The sequence below is a fragment of the Hydra vulgaris genome, chromosome 08, assembly GCF_038396675.1.
Source record: "Hydra vulgaris chromosome 08, alternate assembly HydraT2T_AEP".
NCBI classification, from domain to species: Eukaryota; Metazoa; Cnidaria; class Hydrozoa; order Anthoathecata; family Hydridae; genus Hydra; species Hydra vulgaris.
In genome coordinates this window covers 59,761,000-59,774,043 of record NC_088927.1, presented here as the reverse complement: position 1 = coordinate 59,774,043, position 13,044 = coordinate 59,761,000, and the positions used below count along the sequence as shown (strand labels likewise).

Below are 13,044 nucleotides of genomic sequence, written 5' to 3'. Positions count from 1 at the left end.
ATATTCTTTATAACAAACAATTTGGATTTCAAAAAAGTCACTCCACAGATCAAGCAATTATTCATCTTGTTCAAAATATTTATCAGGCATTTGATGAAAATAAATATACGCAAGGTGTATTTATTGATCTTAGCAAAGCGTTTGACACTGTTGATCATTATATTCTATTAAGGTGGTAAGCTGGTAAAAAAACTAGAATGTTTAATATTTATTGTTTGAAACTGAAATTAACACACACAACAGTCATCATAAAAATAAATATTACAAAAAAAAAAATCTTCAAAAAATTAATTGTTTTTTGATGAGTCAGCAAAAATTTTAAAAATAAGCTAAAAAGCAAAACATGGGAATTAAGAGATCTATAACTAGTATCAGTACGAAATTTGCTGCAGTAAAAGAATATATAATTATCTAGTGCCTAAAGCAAAATTTTTAAAAATTGATCAACCGTTTCAAAATGGCGAAGATTCTTTTAATTTTGAATTTTTTAGATAAATAGTTCAATGCTCAGTGACTGGTTTCTCATTAAGTACTTGAGTATAAAGGTTTATTCTGCTTTATGCACTAGTGCTCTATAATTTAAACAAGTGTTGAAAATTTAAAGATGAAAGCTCAAATAGATCTTCCAAAATCTATGTTTTCGTTAACCTACAACAAGATTTTAAAAACCAAGAAAACAATACATAAAAAAAAGAAAATCTCAAAAACTTCCAAGTTGGTATGATTCCTCTTCTTCTAGTTCTTTTTCTTTGTCCATATATCCTTTTCTCTTTGCTCTAATTAATTTTCTTCTTTCCATACTCTTTTTGGTTGATTTTTTATTTTTATTTTGAATCCGAAGTGTGTCTTTTTTGATTGAACCTATAATTGTTTTTGTTCCAAAAGACAATTTCATTTTATCAAAAAGTCGTAAAAGTCCAGATATACCATCATTAAAACTTATTATTGCAGATGCAACTCCAATTTCTACAGTGGTTTTTGAAACAAAAGTATCTTTTGGACATCTTTTCCACACAATTTGATTCAGAGCCTCATTTGGGTTTTGAGTGGATCCATCTAAAGAGCGACTCAAAAGATCTTCACTACGTAAATCCTTAAAAATTGGATAGATTGCAGTTTTCACTGCAATTGGTAAATTAACTGATGGTTTGTACCGCTTGATATTTTTCCAGTAATTACACCAACTATCATTAGTAGCGGGGACAAAACTGGTGACGAACTCCAGGATTATTAATACCTGTACAGTGCAACAATACTGCTAGAACTCCTTTTTTCATCATATACAAAGCAGTACTTTTGTTACCATTCCAACTTGAAAGAGAGTTTTGGTGAATAGCCATGCCAAAATAGTTCTGTATTTTGTTAACAATATTATCAGTTAATCTTTCCTTCCGGCTTCCTTTTGCCATCTGATAAGGTTTTACCTTTCATGCTAACACGAAGTTTGCGTTGCCGTGTGCCAAGTCTCCTTTGAACATGGCCAACACATTCAGATTTTATAGGTTCCAAATCTTCACCATATGGCTTTGATTCTTTAACTTTTTTAAAGTATTCAGTATCGCCATCGCCAATGTAATGGGAGTACCAAATATTATATTTTTCAATAGATGAAGAAAATATTTTAAAAACTTTTAAAACAAAATTTTAACCATACCCTAAAAAACCTTGTTTTTTTAAACAAAAAATAAAAAAAATACAATGACAATATATATTTTTGAAATCTATGATAAATTTTGAATACAAAACAGTTAAAAAAAAAAATCCTATTTTTTAATGTTTTTTTACCACCTTACCACCTTAAATAAACTAGAAAATTACGAGATTAAGCACTCAAATTTTAAATGGTTTCAAAGCTATTTGTCAAATAGGAAACAATACATTTTATTTAGCTGCGGAAAAACTGATAATATGAATATAAAATGTGGTGTACCACAAGGGTCAATTTTAGGACCACTCTTATTTTTAATTTATATTAATGATTTAAGCAAATCTTGTAAGTTACTAGACACTATTTTGTTTGCGGATGATACAAATTTGTTTCACGCTTGTCACGATATTAAAATATTGTTTAAATCAGTTAACATGGAACTCATAAAACTCACAGAATGGCTTAGTGCAAATAAATCATCAATTAATAAATCAAAGTATTCTTTTTACCATTGCTTTCATGAACGCGATAAAATCCCTTTAAAACTTCCAAGACTTTATATTGGCAGTCAATTTATAAAAAGAGAACAATCATTAAAATTTTTAGGAGTACTCCTTGACGAAAACGTTACTTGGACAAATCGTATACATTATCTTGAAAGTAAAATCTCAAGAAATATTGGCCTACTTTATAAGGCAAGGCCATTTTTAAATCAAACTAGTTTAAAATTGTTATATTTCTCCTTTGTTCATAGTTATCTGATTTACGCAAACATTGCTTGGTGTAGCACAAATCAAAGCAAAATTAAAAAACTTTTTAATAAACAAAAACATGCAATGAGAATAATATCTAATGTAGACCGTTTTACTCACTCCAAAGAACTATTTATAAAGTTAAATATACTCAATGTCTACCAAATAAATATTTTTCATCTTTTAATTTTCCTGTATAAAGTTAATAAAAGAACAACACTAAACATTTTAAATTCGTTATTCAAAATGAATAAATATAGATACTTAACCAGAAACTCAAACAACACCTATATTCAGCCCAAATGTTTTTATGCCGCAACTGAGTTTTCATTATCCATTAGAGGACCAAAAGTATGGAACAAAATCCTATCTAATAAACTTAAAACTCTTGAAACTCTTGACCAATTTAAAGTAAAATTGAAGCAGATGCTCCTAGTTAGTGATGGAGTGCTTGACTTTTTCGGGTGACACAGATAAGTTTTTAACGATTTAGTTTAAAGTTTATCTTTGTCAACCCTTTTATGGATTTGGTTGAAGCATGCTTAAATACATATAAATATATATATTTTTTAATTGGAAAGGTTCAATTTCTTTTCAATTCTGTGTTTTATTAATCATTTTAGTATTTAATCTTAATTAATTAAAAAAAAAAAAAAAGAAAGTTGTTAAAATCTTTTTTTTTATTTTTTTTTTTTATTGCAATTTTGACTTTGTGCAAATTTATATTAATCTTTATATACTTATTTATTTAATATTTATTTCTAAGAACTTGTTATTTTACTTTTTATTGATTATTTTATTACTTTAAAAGAAATTTTTTTTTTAAATTTTTAAATTTTTTTAAAAAAAAAAAAAAATTCTTTATGACCCTGTAACTTTTTGTATTTATTTTATCTTTTTAAAATTAAAGTCTTATTTTATATATATTGGTACCAATCTCGGGGCTTGGTGATAAGACAAATTGCGTCTTCTTCTTGCCCCGGCCATCTGTATATTGGAAATATTTGTTGTATTTATATTTTTTATACGGCAAATAACGGAGAAAAAAAAAAAAAGAAAAAAAAAAAGCTCGATTATCAATAACGTGGTTTATGTTAACGACGCTCCTATTAAGTTTCAAAGCAATTTAAAGCACCTTGGTTTCCTTTGGGATATTAAGAATAAAAATATGACGGCAACGCTCCAAAAAAAAATAAAAATGAACGTATAAAGCAATTTTTATCTGTTGCAAAAGCTCTTATAAGAAACGGAATTCGCTTTTGCCGGCCTACTACTATTATTTATTTATTTAATTCCCTAGCTATTCCAACGCTATTAGAATTGGGTGGTTGCAACAATAAGTTTCTACAGAATATTGATAAAGTTGGACGATCTGTCTTAAAATCATTTTTTAATATTTCTAAGCATAGCAAAAATCACCTCCATTCTTTTTTCAAAGTAGATTCTGTATCGAACATTCTTATTCATAACAGATTAAACTTAATTATCAGGCTACTTAACGATCCCATATGTTACTCCATTATAATGACTCAGTTGCCGTGTATAAATAATCAAAATTTATTTGTAGGTGAGATATTGTTAATATGCAAGCAATTTGGTATAGATATGCTCCAATGTATGATCGAGGGCAATAAAATTAAAACTGCACGCCCTAAGGAAGTGTTGGATGCCAATATTGCCGAAATTTTAAAACAATCTTTCCAATCATGGAATTTAAAGGAACAAAGATTTATACTTAGAACTTTGATGGAAGAAAACATTCCAAGAACAATACAAGAACACACATAACATTTTTTTTTTTTTACTTGCAATTTATGTAATTATTGGGTGTTTAAAAGAATATATATAAATATTATGACTTCAGACATTTTTAATGAATCCATCAAAAAGGTTTAACATACAGTGACGTCCCAGATCATTTTCCTATTATTTTCTTAATAAATACTAACATTGAATTAAAAAAAAAAGGAATAGTTTTTCTTAAAACGCTAGTTCAGTGAAGCAAATGTTTCATATCAAATGTTTCAGTGTTTAGCAAATAAAACATTTTTTAAAGTTTATGATGCCAACTTCTCTCAATACATGCTTAAACAAAAACGTATGTATTGAATGTATGTATATGTTAGAAAAAGAAATAAAGTCACCAAAGAATAAGCAAAGAACTCAGGAAATGTTTCAAAGTTCAACAAAAAATGTTTAAAAAAAGTTCAACAAAAAATATGGCGATTTATAAAAATTAAGGATAGCATTATAAAAGTCGAAAAAAAAACTTAAAAAAAAAATAGTACTCAAACTTACTATAGGAGTTTAGGCATTACACTAAGCGCACGTGGTAACTTTTAAATGAAATATTTGGAAATCATAAAATTAAAACATGTACCTAACCATAAATTAAAAATGTAATTTACCATAAGCCATTAAAACCAATAATCAGGAGCCAATTGAGGTATAAAATGAGAAGGTGCTAATCCTTTAAAGGTGACGACTGCACTCTAAAATAAGTATACGTCGAAACTTCTACCTTGGAGTAAAAAAAAAAAGCACCACCCTAAGTTAGAGTAAGATATATGACATGCCTTTTGTGAGGAATAATTAACTTTAAAAGTAAAACAATATATGAAAAACAATGGTCTGTTATACAAATTTGTACTTTAAAGGTATATCTTTTTAATTTAGAGGAAAGAAAATTACACCTTACGAAGGGTGTATGACATATCTTACCCTAAGGTAAACATTTTTACCTCTTTTTTTCAAATAATTCCCAGCAAAAATTCTATTGCGGAATTTTGGTAGACTTTTATCGGTATTTTGAGCGGATTGTTGTAGTTTTGTTCATCGATTGCTTAGCTAATCACTGGCAGCTAGCTAGTGATTAGCCACTAAGGTCCACTAAGTAACCGAAAAGTAAAACTCCATTGAACCGCTAAAAGATGCCTATATAGATCCACTGCAAATCATTCTTATAAAAAAGATTCTTAAAACAAATCTAAAACATGCCAAATTCCAGACCATAAGTTGAAAATAACCCTTTATGAGTGTGCGTTATGGGAGAATGAGGGGTGGGGGGGGGGGAAGGAGCGTAATATCCCCCTAAATCATTCCTTACAATGATATGATTGTTTATAGAGACAGCAAATCAAATAAATAACTTCTCTGTAAATGCTGGTTCTAACTTAGCAAAAAATTTTTAAACTATAACTTACACAAACATGATTTTCAATCTCCACGTAATTTCATAAATAAATAACTTTAAATTTTCCATTAAAGAGTTTGAATGTGCTTATAAAATGCTAATATTTTGGGCCATATGAGATCATAAAAACTTTACTCTTTCAGGTCATTGGTAATTTAATCTAACTAGCAATAATTCATTTTCACATAAAGATTGCCAAAGTTATACAAATATTTTATGGTTGGGGGGGGGGGGAAATAAATACATAACTGTAACATAAGTATAATTATATAAGTTATTTGTATAAATATAGGAATTTTCCTACTTTCAAAAATAATCTAAAAAAATTAGTCTCTCAATAGCTAATATATTTGACATCTTTTGATATCAATCCTTATTCATAAGTGTTTCATATATGTAATTTAACTTCATCAGTTTGTTAGTTGTTGATCGGCTAACTTGGTGTGCATTTATTGTTGTATTTAAGCTTGAGTCCCTCTAATTATAGTGGTTCAAACTTTATATAGATACAATTTTTGAACGTTAAGAGTTTAAAGTTTAAAATTTAGCAATGAATATAAATTTTTTAAAGAATAGTACATAAAATATTTTATTGACTTGTTACTCTCACGTTTGCGGCAGTTGTGGTCAAGATTTTAAGACTTTTTTGTTTCCAAGCTCCAATCATCACAATGTTTTGAAAACCATCTTTGTTTGACATAAGTATAAACATAAGTATAGAGAAACGTGTAAATATTTTGAGCTTCTCAACGCACTAAATGCAAGTTATCATATTTTTAAACTTGCTTTTTCTCTATGATTACATACAACTATTCCGGTCCGCAACTTCTTTAGTTATTTAAAACATAAAACGATGTAATAATTGATATATAAGTTAGAGTCGAATAAACAAATATATAATGCTAAAATTAGTTTATATGTATGTGGAATAAAAAAAATCGCAAAAATACTGGTTGTAAATTTGCAAAAATGCCTGTTGCATGTTTGCAAAAACGCCAGCATAAGTACGCCAAAAGAATTTGGAAATTTTGGCATAGGGTTTACTTTTATGCCAATTTTTGCAACTGCTTCGCAATTATCGCAATTTGGCCTTATATCAGTAACTGATTTTTCCATTAGAAGTGAAACCATGCTAAAAGCTCAAATTGTAGTGAAAATATTATTTATATTAGGTTTAGAGTTTTTTGTGCTATATCTACCTTTAGGACCTTCTGGAAATGCTTTACACATACAAGATATATCTAAGTTGGTAACTTTTGTAATCTTTTTAAAAAGTTTGAAGAGTATGACTTTTTTATATAACTACAGCTAAAGCAATTTAATTTATAATAAATAATTATAGTAACAAAATAACTTTTATTAAATATTCGGCAGCCAAATATTAAGTGCATCGGCCTAGTGCTGAGTCTTATATTTGTTATTAGGTTTCTCGAATTATTATATTCAAATTCTTATTTAGTGTTATTGTTTATTAAAATTCTTATTGTAATTATTAATTGATTATAACATTATAGTATAATCAAAAATCAATTATGGTAAAAGATAACAACATCTGTCGAGCAACATATGTGGAGTAGTCCATGATCATCTGTACACTTCTATCCAAAATCATTTGTATTTTTTTTTACTCCAACAACATCTATCTAATATCATCAGGAAATTCAATGACTCCTAACAACTTTTTTTAACTTAAAAACTAACATCTTTAGGAAGATGTCACTACATCTGGAAATTTTTCTCCAACAACATCTGAAAAAATTTTCCCGAGATGTATTTACATTTGAAAAAAATATCTTATGTAGCTGCATTTTGTTAAAATAATGTATTATTAGTTATTGATTTTTTTCCAGATGATATTTCATCTTAAAAATATCCTGTAGTCATTCTCAATAAAATTAACAAGATGTAACTACATCTTTAGAATCCAAAGATGTAGTTGCACTGATGTATTTATTCTAATTATAATTGAAAAGATGTAACTACAGATGTAAAATTTCCTTATTTAGTTGCATAGATGTTATAAATAGATGATTGAAAAAATGTAACTGCATCAGTAATTATTCATATAATTTTTGCACAGATATTGTTAGACATCAATGAAGTTTCAGATGTTATTTAACAGATGCTATTATACTTTAGTGTATTTACAGATTTTGTTGAACAGATGTTATTAGACAGCAAAAACTGATTTGTTCAAACTGATTTTGTTGATCCAAAATTATAATATATAAAAAACATTTGTTTTAAAATGATGATAATTACTATGATATAAAAATTATAATTTATAATAATATCTTCATAAAGTATGCTAACTACATTCAAAACAAAAAAAGGTTTTTTCAGTATTTGTCAACTTTCTAGCAAACTAGAGAGAAGAATTAGGAGTTTAAAGGTGCATATAGTGAGGCTTATATCAAAGTTTTTAAGTTTTTTTTTTCACAACTACTTTAGCGGAAGAAAAGCAAGAAGCCCTGTAAGTTCTATTGCGAAATATTGTCAGAAACAAGTTGAGTTATTAGATAAAGTAACATTAAACTCTTACGGATTAAAAAAAATTTTCTTATTTTTAATTTTGTGTCAATTAAAAAAAGGTAATATCTGAAATGGCTATTTTATATATAAGGCAACCAAAAAAGTTCGTGCGGTTTATCCTAATTGCCTATTTCTAAAAAATGTATTAAGAAAACTGGTTGTGGTGGGGGATGATTTTGCATATAAATTGAAGCTTGTTTTTAGGAGAATCAATCAGTGTGTTTCATAAGTTTTATTAGTGCGTTTTAAATTTAAAAGTCTTAAGTGGAGTATGGCTGTGTCAGATTCGATAGTTCGCGCCTGTTTACTTTATGAGTTCAAACTTGGAACCAAAGCTGCAGAAGCTTGTCGTAAGATATGCGCTGCTTTTGGGGAAGGTACCATAGCAAAACGGACGGGTCAAAAGTGGTTTAAAATATTTTCTTCTGGAAATGAAAACCTTGAAGATGAACCAAGATCTGGAAGACCATCCATCGTAAACATCAAGGATATCAAGCTGGCAATCGAGCAGGACTCCAGTCAAACATGACAGGACCTTGCCTTAAGATTTAATGTGAGTGATGAAACTATTCGTTTACGTTTGCACCAACTTGGAAAACATTGGAAGTTGAGCAAATGGGTACCTTATGAGTTGAGTGAAAAAAACAAGCTACAGCGCTTAACCATTTATTCTTCATTTTTTGACCGGATGTTGACGTGCGACGAAAAATGAATTATGTACTGCAACAAAAAACGAACATATCATTGGCTAGCCAGTAACGATCCAGTACCGATGACTCCTAAACCAAACATTCACCAACAAAAGGTTTTACTGAGTGTATAGTGGACTACAGCAGGCATCGTTCACTATAAATTGCTAGCAAGTGGACAAACCATTACTGCTGAGATATACTCAGCACAATTGGACAGAGTTTCGGTTGCTCTTCACCAAAATCCAGCAGCTTTGGCAAACAGAAAAGGTGTTGTATTCCACCAGGACAACGCCAGACCGCACACCGCAAAAATCACGCGGGAAACTCTAGCACGTTTACAATGGGAGATTCTACCTCCGTATTCACCAGACCTTGCGCCAAGCGACTATCACCTGTTTTTGGCCCTGGATAATCATATGAGGAATCGTCAGTTTCGCAATAGAGATAATCTCGAAAATGAATTAATTCAATTTTTGAGCTACTAAACTCAAGACTTTTATAAAAATGGAATATACCAGCTTGTTTCACGATGGGAGAAAGTTATTCTTGCTAAAGGAGACTATTTTTCAGAACAAACTTAATTAAAACTGTTTTTATGTGTATTTATTTATGGATCTGCAAAACCGCACAAACTTTTTTGGTTGCCTGATATATATATATATATATATATATATATATATATATATATATCTTACTCTCTCTCTCTCTCTCTCTCTCTCTCTCTCTCTCTCTCTCTCTCTCTCTATATATATATATATATATATATATATATATATATATATATATATATATATCTTACTTTCTCTCTCTCTCTCTCTCTCTCTCTCTCTCTATATATATATATATATATATATATATATATATATATATATATATATATATATATATATATATCTATATATATATATATATTTATATATATATATATATATATATATATATATATATATGTATATATATATACATATATATATATATATATATATATATATATATATATATATATATATATATATATATATATATATATATATATATATTTATATATATATATTTATATATATATATATTAGGGTGTGACACCCGCCACCAGTATTCTAAAAAAGATCTGTTCATATTATGAAAACTTTTTATTGGTTCTCACAAGCAACTTTGTTAAACTTTTTCAAAATTTTATTGGATTTAGGGGGAGCACAAGACCTTTGAACACTCACAGGGTCGCTAATATTATATAAAATTTTTTTTTCCAAAAGTATGTCATGTTGGGTCTCAAAAGAAAAAAAATTATACAAAAAATTTAAAAATAACAATCTTTTTATAAAAAAAAATATATTTTAGATTTTTTTTGCATTAATTATCAAAAAAATACGCTTTTTTTCATATTTAGGTCAAAAAATATCATTTCTTTGCAAAAAACTCTAAAATAATAATTTTTTAATGTTATTATTTTTTTAAAAAGTTTTATACAAATTCGCTTCTTTTGATACCTAACATAATATACTTTTAAAAAATTTTTCTTTTTTATAATATTAGGGACCTGGTAAGTGTTCAAGGGTCTGGTGCTCCCCCTATATCCAGTAAAATTATGAAAAAAATTAACAAAGTTTCTTTATATATATAAAAAAATTGTTTGTGAGAACCAATAGAAGGTTATAAGAATACGAACAGATCATTTTGAGAATATAGGGGGCAGATGTCACACCTTAATATATATACATTTTATATAAATATAGATAAAACATCGATGAAAAAAGATCAAACGCTACATATATTTTTAATTTAACACTGTGTTTCATCAATTTATTGATGAAACACAGTTTATTGATGAAACACAGTGTTAAACTAAAATTTTTTGTTAGGTGATTTTATACTATTATATATATATATATATATATATATATATATATATATATATATATATATATATATATATATATATATATATATATATATATATATAAATTAGTAAAAAGTCTATATATATATATATATATATATATATATATATATACTATATACTTTTTACAAAAAAAAAAATATATATATATACATATATAAATTAGTAAAAAGTATCTATATATATATATATATATATATATATATATATATATATATATATATATATATATATATATATATAAATATACATTATATACTTTTACAAAAATATATATATATATATATATAATTAGTAAAAAGTATATATATATATATATATATATATATATATATATATATATATATATATATATATATGTATATATATATATGTATATATATATATATAAATCTATAAACATATATATATATATATATATATATATATATATATATATATATATATATATATATATATATATGTATATATATATATATATATATATAAATCTATAAACATATACATATATATATATATATATATATATATATATATATATATATATATATATATATATATATATATGTATTTTTTGGAGTTGTATAATTTAAAAACAAAAAAATTTATGTAACTAAAACGTTCCTTTTTATATTGTATGTAAATTAAACATTTTCTAGTTTTCAATAAATGCAGTCAACCAAAGAAGCTGAAAAATTAGTAATATTGTTATTTATCTACAGACATTACTATTAAAAGACTTGGCATTTGTAATAATAAATTAAGTTAATTTTTAAATATTTATTTAGTCAATACTTTTAATTTCTCTATTTTCTCAACAATTATTGATTGCATCTAACAGGTCAAAATGAGCGCTGTAACAACAAATAAGTGAGACATAAAATTGTCTAAATATGAAGAAGAAAATAGAAGAAAGAAAAACAGCTTTTACAGCAGGTTGATTAATAATAATTGGTAACAATTTTGAAAATCTTGTCACATTAATTTTTGAATTTGTAAACTATTCTTAGCAAATCAACACATTGGGAATTCTAAATAACCGTTTAGATATTATAATTAAATAAAAAAAGAACTAATTTGAAAGAAAGATTGCAAATAAATGTCAGTAAAATCCAAAGTTACTTTATACATATAAAAAATGAGAAATAATCAATAAAAACCAGCTTAAAACAATCGAAAACTTTTAATAACAAATTTAATAGCTTTTACCGAAAAATTAAAAACAATTTTTCGTTTTTTATGTACAGAAGAGTAGTAGGAAAATGACGGCTCTGGGCCAAAATTTTTTCAACCATAATCCAATCCATAATCTCATATCACATTTCAACCATTATACTAACTATAATTTCTTAACTCATTTCAACCATAATCCCACCCATAATCTCATATCATATTTCAACTTTTATACTATCCATAATTTCTGAGCTAATAATATAATGAAAAAAATAAAAATAATATAAAGAAAAGTAATATAAAGAAAAGATAATAATTTCAAAATTTTAAAAAAACAATTTTATAATTTTTTTGTTCAACTTTATAACTAGATCATAAAAATAAGGCATAACTTATAGCTCAAGCGTAAATGTAATATAGCTACGCATAATAGTAAATTACTCCTATTAAAGTAGCAAAACTTCCAGATTGTCCATCTTGAGTATCACCAGAGACTTACCAATTCTTCATTGTCAACCCATGAGTTGAACGACTCAGGATACCCATACCACTTTACTAATGATTTGTTTTTGAGTTTACGAATAACTTTGCAGTTCATAAAAAGTACCTTGTATTTTTTCACCATTATCATCAGTTATTTTATACGTTGGTGGATCTGTGAACTGAATCTGTGACACTGTAAAAACCTCAGTCTATCTTGGTGTGTATCCTTTTTCAAAGGCTGCCTTATTTTTAGTTATCATAACTCTATAACTAATTGAAAACTTTGGTTTAACAGCCTCTGATCGTGCATTTCCATTTAGATTTAACAAAACAATATTTTCATTCTTTTTATCGCTTGCTGCATCTGGTATCATTTTAATTGAAGAATGTCTTGTGTTGTTGTATTTATTTACTTTCTTTTTACCATATTTTTTACCTTTTTTTTATCTAAAACGTTGATATATTTTCTAGTAGAATTAGCTAAATAGTGTTTGAACATTTTTTTTTATTGTTCTATTCCAATGTTCAACTATACAACTTTTTTCTTCATTTTGATTTGAATATAACTCAACACCCAACGCTTTAACATGCTTATTATAAAATTTTAAGCCTTCATCTACCCACATTTTTTGAAACCTTCTTTCTTTAAAGATTTTATTTAAAGCATCAGCAAC

General features: G+C 26.5%; 1 protein-coding gene across 2 annotated transcripts in view; it reads right to left on the bottom strand.

Annotated features, from left to right (window-relative positions):
- LOC136084025 (uncharacterized) overlaps positions 1 to 13,044 on the bottom strand; it is a 54,217-nt gene that overhangs the window by 13,840 nt on the left and 27,333 nt on the right. The window lies entirely within an intron of this gene.